The sequence below is a fragment of the Ursus americanus genome, chromosome 4 (genome assembly GCF_024610735.1).
Source record: "Ursus americanus isolate L20-20 chromosome 4, mUrsAme1.1.p, whole genome shotgun sequence".
NCBI lineage: Eukaryota > Metazoa > Chordata > Mammalia > Carnivora > Ursidae > Ursus > Ursus americanus.
The window spans coordinates 64,779,376-64,792,866 of NC_142130.1; positions in this window are offsets into that span (position 1 = coordinate 64,779,376).

Genomic DNA, 13,491 nt, shown 5'->3' on the forward strand with positions numbered 1-13,491 from the left:
CAACCAAAATATAAGATGCTAGTTTTTTTTTTCTCAGCAACATTTTAGTAAATCCAAGCAAATGTGAATTTACAAATATGAAAACTGGAGAACTTCTAGTTTTTTGATAATCTATATTCAGATAATAATCTAGGTAAACCACAGCTTTGTATAATGAATAATGCATTGGCATTTCTTCCATTTAAACAAATGCTAGTTATTTGTTGGTTCTAGAATAGGCTCCTTACAAGTCTTTCTAAGGACCTGTTGTTTAATTTGTGGGGAAAAGACATTAAAATTTGATTTTATGAGGATTTGATTTTTATATTCCTATTGTATATCAGCTACATCTAAAAATATATATAAGACATTAAAATAACGAACTTCTTGATATTCTCTTCTACACAAAATTGTCAGTAACTTTTGTCTTTCTTTCTAAGGATTTGCATTGTAATGATTCTATAAATCTTTCTTAACTCCTGCAAGGATGGTTGATCTTTAGAATGCCACTGAAAATGAACTTGTGGGACAGGTAATTCCTACGTGGCAAACCTATTTGCACACTGCCATCAGCATGCAATGACAAGATATAAAAACTGTCAGAGCAATTCATGTGAAGAACATCGCACCAAATAACATCATGGAAGACCCGTGTAACCAAGAACACATTTTTCCTGATCTCTTTAATGCTATACATGCAATAAATTACCCGCCTAATCGTATACTATAAAATCTACATTTTATTCAAACCATGCCATGTGTTCTTCTAAACAATAAACACACACACACACACACACACACACACACACAACACAAAGTTTCCAGTGCATTAAGTTCTAGTGAGAAGAAATATGAGACACAGGCAGAACCAGAGACTCCCTGACAGAGGCAAACCTTTATTAACCCATGGCACCACTTTCGTGGTTCTGCCAGCAATTCCACAGACGCTTAAACCTAAATTAGTTAATGGTCCTTGTCCACAGCCTGCAGTTCTAGGGAGGCTGCAAGTACTTTCTTTCTTCCCGTCACAGAGAGCCTTGACTGGAATGAAGGATATTGAGGAAGGAGGGCATGTGCCATCAATGAAATATATTGGATCTCCAATGTACGTCTCCTAGAAACCATTATTAATCCCAAGTTTCTCAGCCTGAAAATCTAGTAGCTGCCAAAAGGAAATAGTAGTAGTGGCAGTTAGAGCAACTGAGGCTTAAAGGTAAATGTCCCCAGGCACGGACAATTGATAGCTAGAGCTCAGACTAAAACGTCTAACCCCTACTAGAAGCCCATTTTAAAACAAAACTAAATTTAAAAAATGCGATGATTTTATTACATTGCAGAATCTAGTTACAGGTGTCGACCTATTGAAAAGAAAGTATTTATCTGCTGTGGAATCTTGAGCAAGTTACTGAATATTTTGGCCCCAATTTCCTCTTCTCTAAAATGAGGATTTAATGCATTAGTTGTAGGATTGTTGTGAGTAAATATTTTATGTATTTTTAAAACCCTCAGTGCCTGGCACATAATGGGTATGACATAAGTGCATGGTAAATAGAGTAAAGAGAGAGTTGAGAAAGCTAATCGGAAAATTCAGTTAACTGTTTAACTTCTGGCATGAGCTAGATCCCCGCCCTCTCATTTACAGGCTCAAGGTTCTCAGACAAATGGCTTAACCTTGGTAAACCTCATCTGTGAAATGGAAATACTACTTGTCTCATAGTGATAACTCTGAGAATTAAAGGTGCAAGTACCTCTAACATAGCAGATTGAATAAAACAGATGTTCAGCATGGAAGAGGTAATATTATTTCATCTTCTATTGTTACTAATTAGTGCGGGGCTTATGTCGAAGTTACTCTCCCTTTGTTATCCTTGTGACTGTGTTGTGGAGATATGAACACTTATACAGAGCCTCATCTTCAAATATTAGATGTATGTGTCTGTATACACATTGTTGAGATAATCTTAGGTCACCAATAAATTAAAAGCCACATAATTTGAAATACCATAGTGTAAAAATCCAAAAACTTCATTGTAGTAGAAAAAGGGTGGGAGGGACTTTAGAATCTGGTGGAACTGAATTCAAAACATGACAATCCATTCTAGCTTTTTTTTTTACCTTGAGCATTTTAACCCTATAATCCTTATCAATTTGTTTTAAAAAATTATATATTCAATGCCTATTACACATCAAGATACATGACGAAGGCATAAAAGCCACAGTTCCTGTTTTTAAGGAAATCTAGTGAGGTAAAGGAACAGTGAACAGATACTTATACTAAAGTACTATAAATGCTAGCGAGTGCATGAGAAGGCTTTAATCAAGGCAGGGGCTAAGGGGATTAAGAATGTTGGTAGGTACTTAGGAGGAGGTAAAATCTCAACTAGAATAAGAAAGCTGAAATTAACTAGGTGCCAAACCTCAGAAGATTATTCTCTGAAGATGAAGCCATCTGTCCAAAAGGTATAGAAATATATGTAGAAGATGGCACTTTAAAAATTGCAAATAGACCCATATGGATAGAGTGCAAGGATAGATAAGTTGAAAGGGAGCAAACGCATGTCATGATAGGTAATTTGGAATTACTATAAAATCCTGTAGGAAGCCACTGAAGGACTGTGAACAAGGAGTGCGAGTTTTAGAAAATCGCTTGGATGGTGTAGTGAACGTGTTTGACGCTGTGCCCAGAGAGCTTTTTCTGAGCAGTTGAACCTATTCCCTCGCAGAACTGTTGCTGCTGCTGTGTTAACTACTCACAGATCAGAGTTGTTCCTTTTTAAAAATTGCCCTCAACCATGGTGACCTGACATACTCAGAATTTTATGCTCCCCAAAGGGGTTCCATAGGCAAAACAACTGACCGACACAGAGAAATACAAGTTTGGCCCGTGGGAGTACTAGCCCTGTGGAATAGTTATTTCTTTAGAACAACCCGAGGGTTGAAGGTAGGCTTGAGCAGAGACCACATCCTGGTTCTGCTTTTCTCTCCTGCTCTATTCAGAATCCATCCTTTCTCTTCTCTGGATAGCATCCACTCAGTGAGCTATTTGCCCAAGAATTTCCAAGAAAGAATTAGCTTTTAGAGAATCCAACGTAAATAAGTCATTTTATGTATAAGATCAGCCAGAATGGAAGACAAAAAAAAAAAAATTACAGAAAAGAGTTAATTCTAAAATCCAAATACTTATGGAGTTCTTATAAAGGTGAGAAATAATAAGGACCAGAATAAAGACATAGCATTTAAGCTGGAGAAGATGGGTATAATTGACAGGGTTGTTGAAGGCCGAATTGACAGGACCAAGAGATATGGACTAAGGGAGAAAAAAATATAGAATAGGTGTCTGCACTGGGGACAGGAAATGAGATCAAGGATGAAATACAAAGATATGAAGTCAAACAAGAAGTTCCTGTACTAACAAATAATAATAATGGGCTATGAATTGAAGTGTGTGATTAACTTAGCTGTCTGTTTTTATACCATTGAAGTTGGAAAAAGAGTGTAAGAAAAGAAAACAAAGCAAGTGGAAGAAATTTGATAGAGGAAGAAGTTATGCATTAAGCTTTGGATGTGTCCAGTAGAAAGTTGAAAATTCTGGACTGGACTTGAGAAAATTGACTCCGTGTATTCATCTGCAATGAGAAGGCACTTAACCACACTTGGGGAGAAACTATTCTACACTATATGCAAAAAATACCAAACTCTGCCCCTAACACATATACCCAATAAATGTCAATTTCCCTTTTTCATTCCTGCCCCCCTATTCCTGTGATTGCATCTGATTGTATGTTGACAAGTTGAAAATTCTGCTACCAGTTTGCACAGTTTGTCTTATTCCCTATTATCAGTGTTCTTGAACTTGCTGTTTGCCACTGCCTAGTTTTTCCTTTCAGGGATCAGGTACTACTTCTAAACTAAGGACTCTATTGGCCTCAGGTCCTCCGCTTTACTATTACCTGATCCTTTCAGCCAATTCACTACAGGATTTCTTTGTATCCTATCAATGACCAGTAAACTATTTGCCTTAACTACCAAATATAATCACTTCTTCAATCAATGTATTTTATGGTAAACTTACAATCCCAAATTCTTTGTGTGAGTGGGGTTAGGTGGGAGGAAAACTCATTTTCCATGAAATTTCCTAGATTGTAGTCACTAGAATTTTACATCTTGAATGCTGCTTGCTAGATGAGAAACAAGGCAAACTATAATAGATATTTAAATTGTTTTTAGTCCCTTAACATAAAGAAGAGGAAACCAGGTCCCTGATGAATAATTAGTGTATATAAAGTACGCATGTTAGCTCAGATGGAAAAAAAAAAAAAGGTAGACTGTTATCATTATATTTGGATTGCTATAGCTTCCTGTTAGGCTATTTTGATATCAGATAAATGCATCATGGCCACAAATTCTTATAGGGAAGACCCAATTCCAACAGCAGAATTTCAGGCCAAAATGGCTTGTGGACTGTATAGAGACAGTAAATTGAAGAAAGATATCAAACATATGAGCCAGAAAGAGTCTGCACAATTAAACAAACAGTAGCCAAGTTCAGTTTAAGAGGTCCTGGGCAACCAGAACCTGATACCATGCTGCTTCTTGTAATCTACACCAGATGTCATGCATTTCTCTTTCAAGTCAAATAGTTAAAGGCAGAGACTGAAACTAGAACCTGAGAGAGAACTGGGAAGAGATTGGGATTAAGATGCTGACTCATAAATCTGTCCTTCTGCTCATAAAGTAAATATGCTCATAAAGCCTTGCCCACCCTCCATGTGTATACACACACACACACACACTACACAAGACCCACCTGGAAGAGATGTCTATCTATATTAACAAAAACTTGCCATACCTATGTTATTTATATCTTTCAGAAAGAGGCTATAGCAATAGTTTCCAAAAGTTAAAACAAAATTTTATATTATTTTTTATCTATGACTAATATTAAGAAATATACTTACGTCATACACAACATGAGTGTACAGACTTTCACATGCAAACAAAACTGAAATAAAAATTATGCTATTTATCCTTTCTATTTTATTTTTCTTTCCTTTTTTCTTTTTTAATATTCTTCCCCTGTCCTTTACTTCCTACCTTTTCTTTCTCTTCTTCTTTCTCCCTTTCTTTCTTTCACCATTTGTTCTTTCATTTATTCTTTTATTCATTTTTTTTCTTTCAACTGAACCAACTAAATCAATTTCATGACAAATAAAAATGGATCATGACCCTCATGAAGAAAAACACTGCTCTGGAGAACTCACTAGATATAAAGTCACATTTTTTACTCAATAACCAACTAAATTGAGAAAACCATGGAGTAGCTAGGAATAAAAAGGGAATTTTAAAAAGTAGGGTTGAGATTAAGACCTCGTTCCCACTTTACTGGGGGACTATGATAGCTGAAGCTAAAGTAGAGAATTTGTAGAGACAGGAAGCTTTACAATAGAAAGAGCATAATTGAAAATATCAAATTGATACATTTTAATTTCACCCTTAATTAATGTTCCTTTCCACTCTTCCACTACTAAAGCTAAATCATAAATTTTATCACCTCTAGCTGAAGGACATAGGATTGTGATGTCTTTAATAAGATAATAGACTTGAAAAAAAAGATAATAGACTTGAAAAATCTATCTTTAAACAAAGACAATCTCTTTTAATTTACTTCATGCTTCATTAGTAAATCTTGAAACAGAGTTGAGGAAATAAGTCATAAATTCTTCACTATAAAGAAGATAATGTGCATGAGAGTTAGGATTAGCCATGGACCTTGAGTGGTAAGGAAGAAAGATGTAGCATAACACTAATCCCATTAAATCTATGATTTAGGACCTGAGAAAAATGACCAAATGCTTTCTTTGTGTGTCTTGGTACTCAGAAAGGGATTTCTATTCTTAGTGGTTCTATACAGCATGGAGTGAATTTAAGAAAATTAGTCAACATAGCTGAGATAAGAAGGTGATGAAGTTTGTATAAGAAAGCATTAAGGATGAGATGCATAATCCTTAAATTGTGCGTATTCTAGGTAACTCAGAACTGAGTTTAGGTCAAGAAAGCCTGCTATTTAAATTTTATGAGGGTGGATATCCTGAACCAAGAGTATGGATGGAGAACATTATAATGTTCCTTCCTGTTAGAACTGAAGAAAGTCTGTGCCTTCCAAGGAGCAGCCAATAAACTCTACCAAGCTCAGGGAGACCAATTAACAGCAGTCCCATATACCAACTATGAATGCCAAAGAATGTCCTGAGAAGAACACTCACTTCTCAAAGACAATCAAACCTATACCCAAGGACCAGAATGAGGCCTTAGAGTTTCCCTGTCTCTATCATCTAAAGATCATATAAGTCCTTACATTCCCTCAGATGCCAGTTTGGAGAAGAACAGGAACAATTATTCTCTGAAGACTAAACGTTATGCAAGCTACAATTTAAATATGCTAGAGGTGATAAAGTTGTCTATTGGTCAGGACTAAATTTTTCCCTCAGCCCAAACATAAGGCTCATGAATTTCTCGTCATTTTTTTCAAGACAAAGACCAACGATTTCTCTATACATACAAGTTGTATTATAATTCATTTTGAGACTTCACACATAGTCAGAGTGTTAAATTTTGTGGATCATATATAATACTCAAGCTCATATCCTGAAATAAAGTTAATATTCCAGAGAAAGCATTTAGACCTATTGTCATTTTCAATTTTCTTTTGTTAATAAAGCATAATACCAGAGATGTATAAACTCTCCATTTAGGATGTTTTTCTCCCAAATAAAAAGGATTACCTTCAAGACTGCTCAGATGGCTAATCCACTTATGCTGGGTTTTGCTGCTAATCTTTTGCTTATTTTTTTGCATGTTCTAAAAAGAATGCTACTACATAGAATTATACTGATGGAAAGGATTTTAATAAGTTGTAGAGTGATTTCCTTTGCCTTCAGTCAAGGCTGAAAACATATTCTAAGACAGTTATTTGTTGAAATTGTTAATATCTATCTCAAAATTTACAATCTATTAATTATGCTACTAACTACACTGAATCTAAACATAAGAATATTTGAAAGATAAGACCACCACAATATCAATAACCCCTTTATATCTTTCCTTATTTTTTACCAATTTATTAAAATAATAAATTTTAGAACTGTTACTAAACTTCTAATATTTTTTTCTGTTTTTTAACACGATATTTTAGCCAAATTTTGAACTACAAAAACACATTTTATTTTTCACATTGGGTCATATGGGATAAATTCATGACTGGTAACACCCTTCTAAGATAAAAAGCTTGTATGTCCACACATGCAGACACACCCCTGAGAATCCAGACACAGATTTCAGAAGTTCACATATAAATGAGTTGTGAGATTAGGATTGTATTATTAGATCATGTAGCAAGGAGAGGTAATACTGAGAGGTCACCATTTGAGTAATGAATTAATATTCATGAAGGAATGAACAGTAGATATCTGGGGCATTCCAGGCAAGAGAAAAAAGCAAATGACAAGGGCCTGAAATGAGAGTGTGACTGTTGTGTTTGAAGACTGGCAAAGATGTTATGTTGCTGGTTTGGAATGATGGTTAGAGCAGTGAGAGCAGAAGTAGCTAACATCTTTGGCTTTTACTCTGAGATGGGAAACCACTGGAGGATTTTGAACAAAGTAACTTATGTTTTATCATGATCAGTGTGACTATTTTATTAAGAAAAGATTGAAATTCAGAAGACAAGATACCGGTGGGATGCCATTGTCATTCCCAAATCATTAAAAAGAGTCTGTTGGAAAGTAAGGATGTTCATTCAATAATCTCCTGCTTTTCCTTTTTAAGTTTTTTAAACTTATGACGGATGCATTTATTAAATTACATTTTTAAATGATCATATATACTTTGTCATGCACATACTTCTGAGCAGAATGAACATGGTCACTGACTTCAGTGATGTTAGAGATTAGAAGAGAGACTTTAACAAATATATTCATACTACATAACAGTCGGGGAAAAAATTATGTGTTCAGGAGATCCTCTTTACGCAAGTAACTTGAATTAAAGATGAATAGGGGTTGTCGAGCTAATGCTAGAGGCAAGAAAAGAGAAAGAACGTTAAAAGACTGGAAGATGCAGAGAGGGAAAAAAGATCTTGGTATATTACAGAAATTTAATGAGGTCAAAGTGACTGTGAGTGAAGGCTACAATGACTAAAAGGCTGGAGATGAAGGCAGGCATCAGAAAATAAAGGACCTTTAGATTATTGTGTTAATTTTCTATTTTATCATAAAAGAAATGGGACTTATTGAAAAAGTGTGCTGAAGAAGTTATTTTATTTCATTTATTTTTTAAATGTATTACTCTCAGAGCTGTGTGTGGTATTGAATGGGGTTGGAGAGACAAGAGTAGAAAAAAGGAAATGAATTAAAGGATCGTTGCAGAGATCTGACAGTACCTGACTTCAAGACTTATTAAAAAGCTATAGTAATCAGGACAGTGTGGTATTGGTGACGAATAGACAAATAGATCACTGGAATAGGATAGAGCCAAAACTAGACCACATAAATACAGTCAACTGATCTTTGACAAAGGGGCAAAGTAAAAACAATGGATAAAAGATAGATTTTTTTTCCAATAAATGGTGCTGGAACAACTGGAAACTCACATACAAAAAATTTAATATAGACACAGGCCTTACACCCTTCATACAAATTAATTCAAAATGGATTGTAGAGTTACTACAGAATAAAAAAACACCAAAACTCCTAGAAAATAATATAGGAGAAAATCTAGAAGACCATTGGGTATGGCAATAACTTTTTAGAAACAACACCAAAGCATGACACATGAAAGAAATAATTGATGAGCTGGAATTTATTCAAATACAGAAATTTTACTCTGGAAAAACACTGTCATGAGAATGAGAGACAAGCCACTAACAGAGAGAAAGTATTTGCAAAAGACACATCTGATATATTTTGAACTGTTAGCCAAAATATCCCCAAAACTCTTAAACTCAACAATAAGAAAATGAACAATGAATTTGAAAATGGGGCAAAGACCGTAACAGATGCCTCACCAAAGAAGATACACAAATGGAAAAAAAAAAAAAAAGAAAAGAAAAGATGCTCTCCACCATCTATTACATCTTCAGGGAAATGGAAATTAAAACAACAGTGAGCTACTACTGCACGTCTATTGAAATGGCCCATATTTGGAATCTCGACAACACCATTTGCTGAGCAGAATGTAGAACAACAGGGACTGTCATCCATTGCTGGTAGAAATACAAAGTGTATTTTGGAGGGCAGTTTGGTAGTGTTTTACAAATCTAAACACTCTTGCCGTATGATCCAGCAATCACATTCCTTGGTATTTCCCCAAAAGAGTTGAAATAAATTGAAAACTTATAACCACACAAAAGCTTGCACATGATTTTATAGCAGCTTTGTTCAGAAATACCGAACTTGGAATCAATGAAGATGTCCTTCAATCAGTTAAAGGATAAATAAACTCTACATCCAGACATTGGAGTATGATCAAGTACTAAAAATAAATGAACAATCAAGACATGAATAGACATGGAGAAACTCTAAATATATGTTACTAAGTGAAAGAAGACAATCTGAAAAGACTGCGTTATTGTATGATTCCAACTATATGACATCTGGAACAGGCAAAACTATGGATATAGTAAACTATGGATACAGTAGAAAAAAAAATCAGTGGTTGCCAGGGGTTAGAGGTAAAAGAGGGTTGAATAGGCAGAGCACAGGTGTATTTAAAGCAGCGAAATGGTTCTGTCTCATACTAGAGTGGTAGATGCGTTGTCATTATACTACTGTCAAAACATGTAAAATGTACAACATCAAAAGTGATCCTATTGTAAACTATGGACTTTGGATGATTACGATGTCAATGTTCATCAGTTGTTAACAAATGTATCACTCTAGTGTGTGGGTGGGGAGGGGAAAAGGAGGGTATTGCTAGTGGAGGAGGCTGTGTAAATGTTGTCAGTAACCACCAGAAGCTAGGAGGAAAGCATGGAACAGCCCTCATAGCCCTCAGAAGGAACCAATCCTTGACAACAACTTGATTTTATTCATCTACACTCCATAACTGTGAGAAAATAAGTTTCTGTTATTTTAAGCAAGCCAGTATGTGATACATTGTGACAGCAGCTCTTGGAAACTAATTATACCGAGTGTTGACTTCGTATCACTTAAGTTATTCCTAAAGTGAAAAATTCTATAATGGATTCAAAAATTGGTTATTGTAATAGGTGATATTTTAATAGAAGAATATTTCAAGACTATGCAAAATGTCATAAACATAATTTTAATAAGTTTTGGTAAGGTGTGTATGCTTCAACGTACAGAATATTAAAAAAATCACAAGGTTTATACATTTTAATTCTTTTTAACTATGTGATGTAAGAATCCCCAAGTCACAAATTAATATAAATATTGTTCCTCATCTTGTGAAACCCAAAAAACACAATTCAAATTCGAAATAGTGCCACAATCCTGAGTTATATGATGCCCATAAGAAAAATAAAATAGCTTAAAAATAATAATAATCGACAAGAAAAAACAGAACAAAAAGCTTGACTGAAAAAGTCAGAATAAGGAATTGCAAACAAAATTACTAAACTTGAAGGACACAAAATCTATCAGTGAGAAAAATTAGCTCCACAAGAAGTTGAGATACTATAAAATTCTAAGTAAAGTTTTAAAATATTTTTTAGTTTGAAGTGACTAAAATAATATGAAAGTTAGAAAGGTTACTGATTAGAAAATAAATATACAAAAATTGAATTGTTTTAATTTAAATGAGATACAATATAGAAGACACAATTTTAAAGATTACACTTAAGATAAAAATAATAAATATTTATTAATAAACCTAAAAAAGTAGTAAAAGATGTGCAAGTAGGAGATTATAAAATATTAAAGGAGACTGAAAAAATTTAAAGGAAAAGCATTAGAAATTGTATTTATATATTGGGAAGCTCTTTAATTTGATTTTTTGCTTATTTCATTTGTGTTATTTATTTCAAGTTTCTTTTTAAATTCTAGTTAGTTAACATATAGTGTAATACGGGTTTCAGGAGTAGAATTTAGTGATTCATCACGTACGTAAAACACCCAGTGCTCATCACAACAAGTGCCCTCCTTAATGCCCATCACCCATTTAGTCCTTGCCCACCCACCTCCCTCTTTCAACCCTCGGTTTATTCTCTATAATTAAGAGTCTTTCTTATGGTTTGCCTCCTATTTTTCTCCCCTTCCCCTATATTCATCTGTTTTGTTCCTTAAATTCCACATATGGGTGAAATCTTATGGTATTCGTCTTTCTCTGACTGACTTGCTTCACTTAGTATAATACACTCTAGCTCCATCCACATCATTGTAAACGGCAAGATTTCATTCCTTTTGATGGTTGAGTAATAGTCCATTATATATACATATAGATAGATAGATAGAGAGAGAGACCACCTTTTCTTAATCCATTCATCAGTCAGTAGACATTTGGGCTCTCTCCATATTTTGGCTGTTGCTGATAACGCTGCTATAAACATTCAGGTGCATGTGCCCCATTGAATCAGTAATTTTGTATCCTTTGGGTAAAACCTAGTAGTGAGATTGCTAGGTTATAGCGTAGTTCTATTTTTAACTTTTTGAGGAAATGCCATATAGTTTTCCAAAGGGGCTGCACAAGTTTGCATTCCCACCAACAGTGAAGAGGGTTCCCTTTTCTCCACATCCTCGCCAACACCTGAATTTAGTCCAAATCCATTCTAAAACCCATCTAGTTTTTTGTTTGTTTCAGACAGACATACTGCATAGACATACTGCATTTAAAAGATACAGAAACCAAAAGCCAAGAATAGCAAGGGGCTCCTGAAGCAGATGTGAGAGAATGTACCTAAGCAAAAATAAGTAATGATTATGAAAATATAGTTACTAAGCTAATGTGTTACTCATACAAGTATAGGTACACAGCACCATAAAATAGAGCCCCTTGACTTACAGATATATGTTTCGTGACAGAGGGGGCACTAGAGATTAGCGGGACATCTTCTAATGAAGATACAAAAGGCAAACAATTTGAAGAGGCACTTCATAGATAGAAATATTAATGAAAAATAAATATTTGAAATATGTTTAATTTCATTAGTCAGCTAGAAAGCATAAATTAAAACTGTAATCTTATACCTCTTCATGAACACATACCAGTTCCCAAAATCTAAAAGTATGATAATACCACTAATGGTTAAGGAACTGGAAGAACAATGCATTTATACACTTCTAGTGATGTATATCTTTAAAACTACATATTTTCTAATAACATTGACAACAAACATATCCTAAAACCCAGAAATCTTACTTCCCCATATATACCCTAGTAAGTCGTTGGCAGAAATGCACCTGGCAACCATAAATATTGTTCATAGTAACATTATTTGTGATAGTAAAAATTATAAATAGCTCAACTCTCCATGAGCATTCAAATTCATGAATTTATATGGCATATTTTTGCAATATAATATTATAAAACAATGAACATGGATGAGTTGTAGTTATATTTCAAAAATATTTCAGTGAAAAACATGAGTCACAGATGAATCTATTTTAGTCTGACTCTATTATAAAGTTTGAAACAAAATATTCAAATATATTTTTTAGGAATTCAAAATTTTGTGGTAAAACTATAAAAAATTAACAATGACAAATGAAATGTTATTTTAATAGTGATTTTTGAAATATAATTCACATATCATAAACTTCCGTAATTTGATGTATAGTTCACAAGTTTATTAAATTTACACAATTGTGCAATTATTATCACAGACCAGTTTTAGAACTCTTACCTCACTCCACTCTTACCTTTGTAATCTCCAAAGTTAAACCATGTTCCCAACCACAGTCCCAGGAAATGAAAGATTTTTTTTTCTATCTCTACAGTTTTGCCTTTTCTATAAATTACATATAAATTGAGTCATATAATCTGTTAGACTTTGTGTCTGGCTTCTCTCATTTAGAATGATATTTTTATGATCCGTCTATGTTACTGTGTTTATCGGTGTTCCCTTCCTTTTACTGCTGTGTTTTCCATTCCATTTTACTAAAGGTTGCATTGACTCTATAAATTAATTTTAAGATAATTCCCAGATAATAGTAATACTAAGACTGCCAATTCATAAATATGATATATCTCTCCATTTTTAGGTCTTTTTTTCTCTCAGTAATATTTTATACACTTTATTGATATTGCATGTCATTTATTTATTCTTGTATGTATTTTCGTATGCTATTGTTGACTTCATAAATTTTCATTTCATTTTTTTATTGTTAGTAATATATTTAAATGCAATTGGTTTTCATATATTTATTATGTATCTTATGATCTTGCTTAATTCACATATTAGGTTTTTTTTGTAGGTTCTTTAGGACTTTCCACATTCAAGACATTGTCATTCAGAAATAATGAAGGTTTTATTTCTTCATTTCCAATCTTTATATTTTT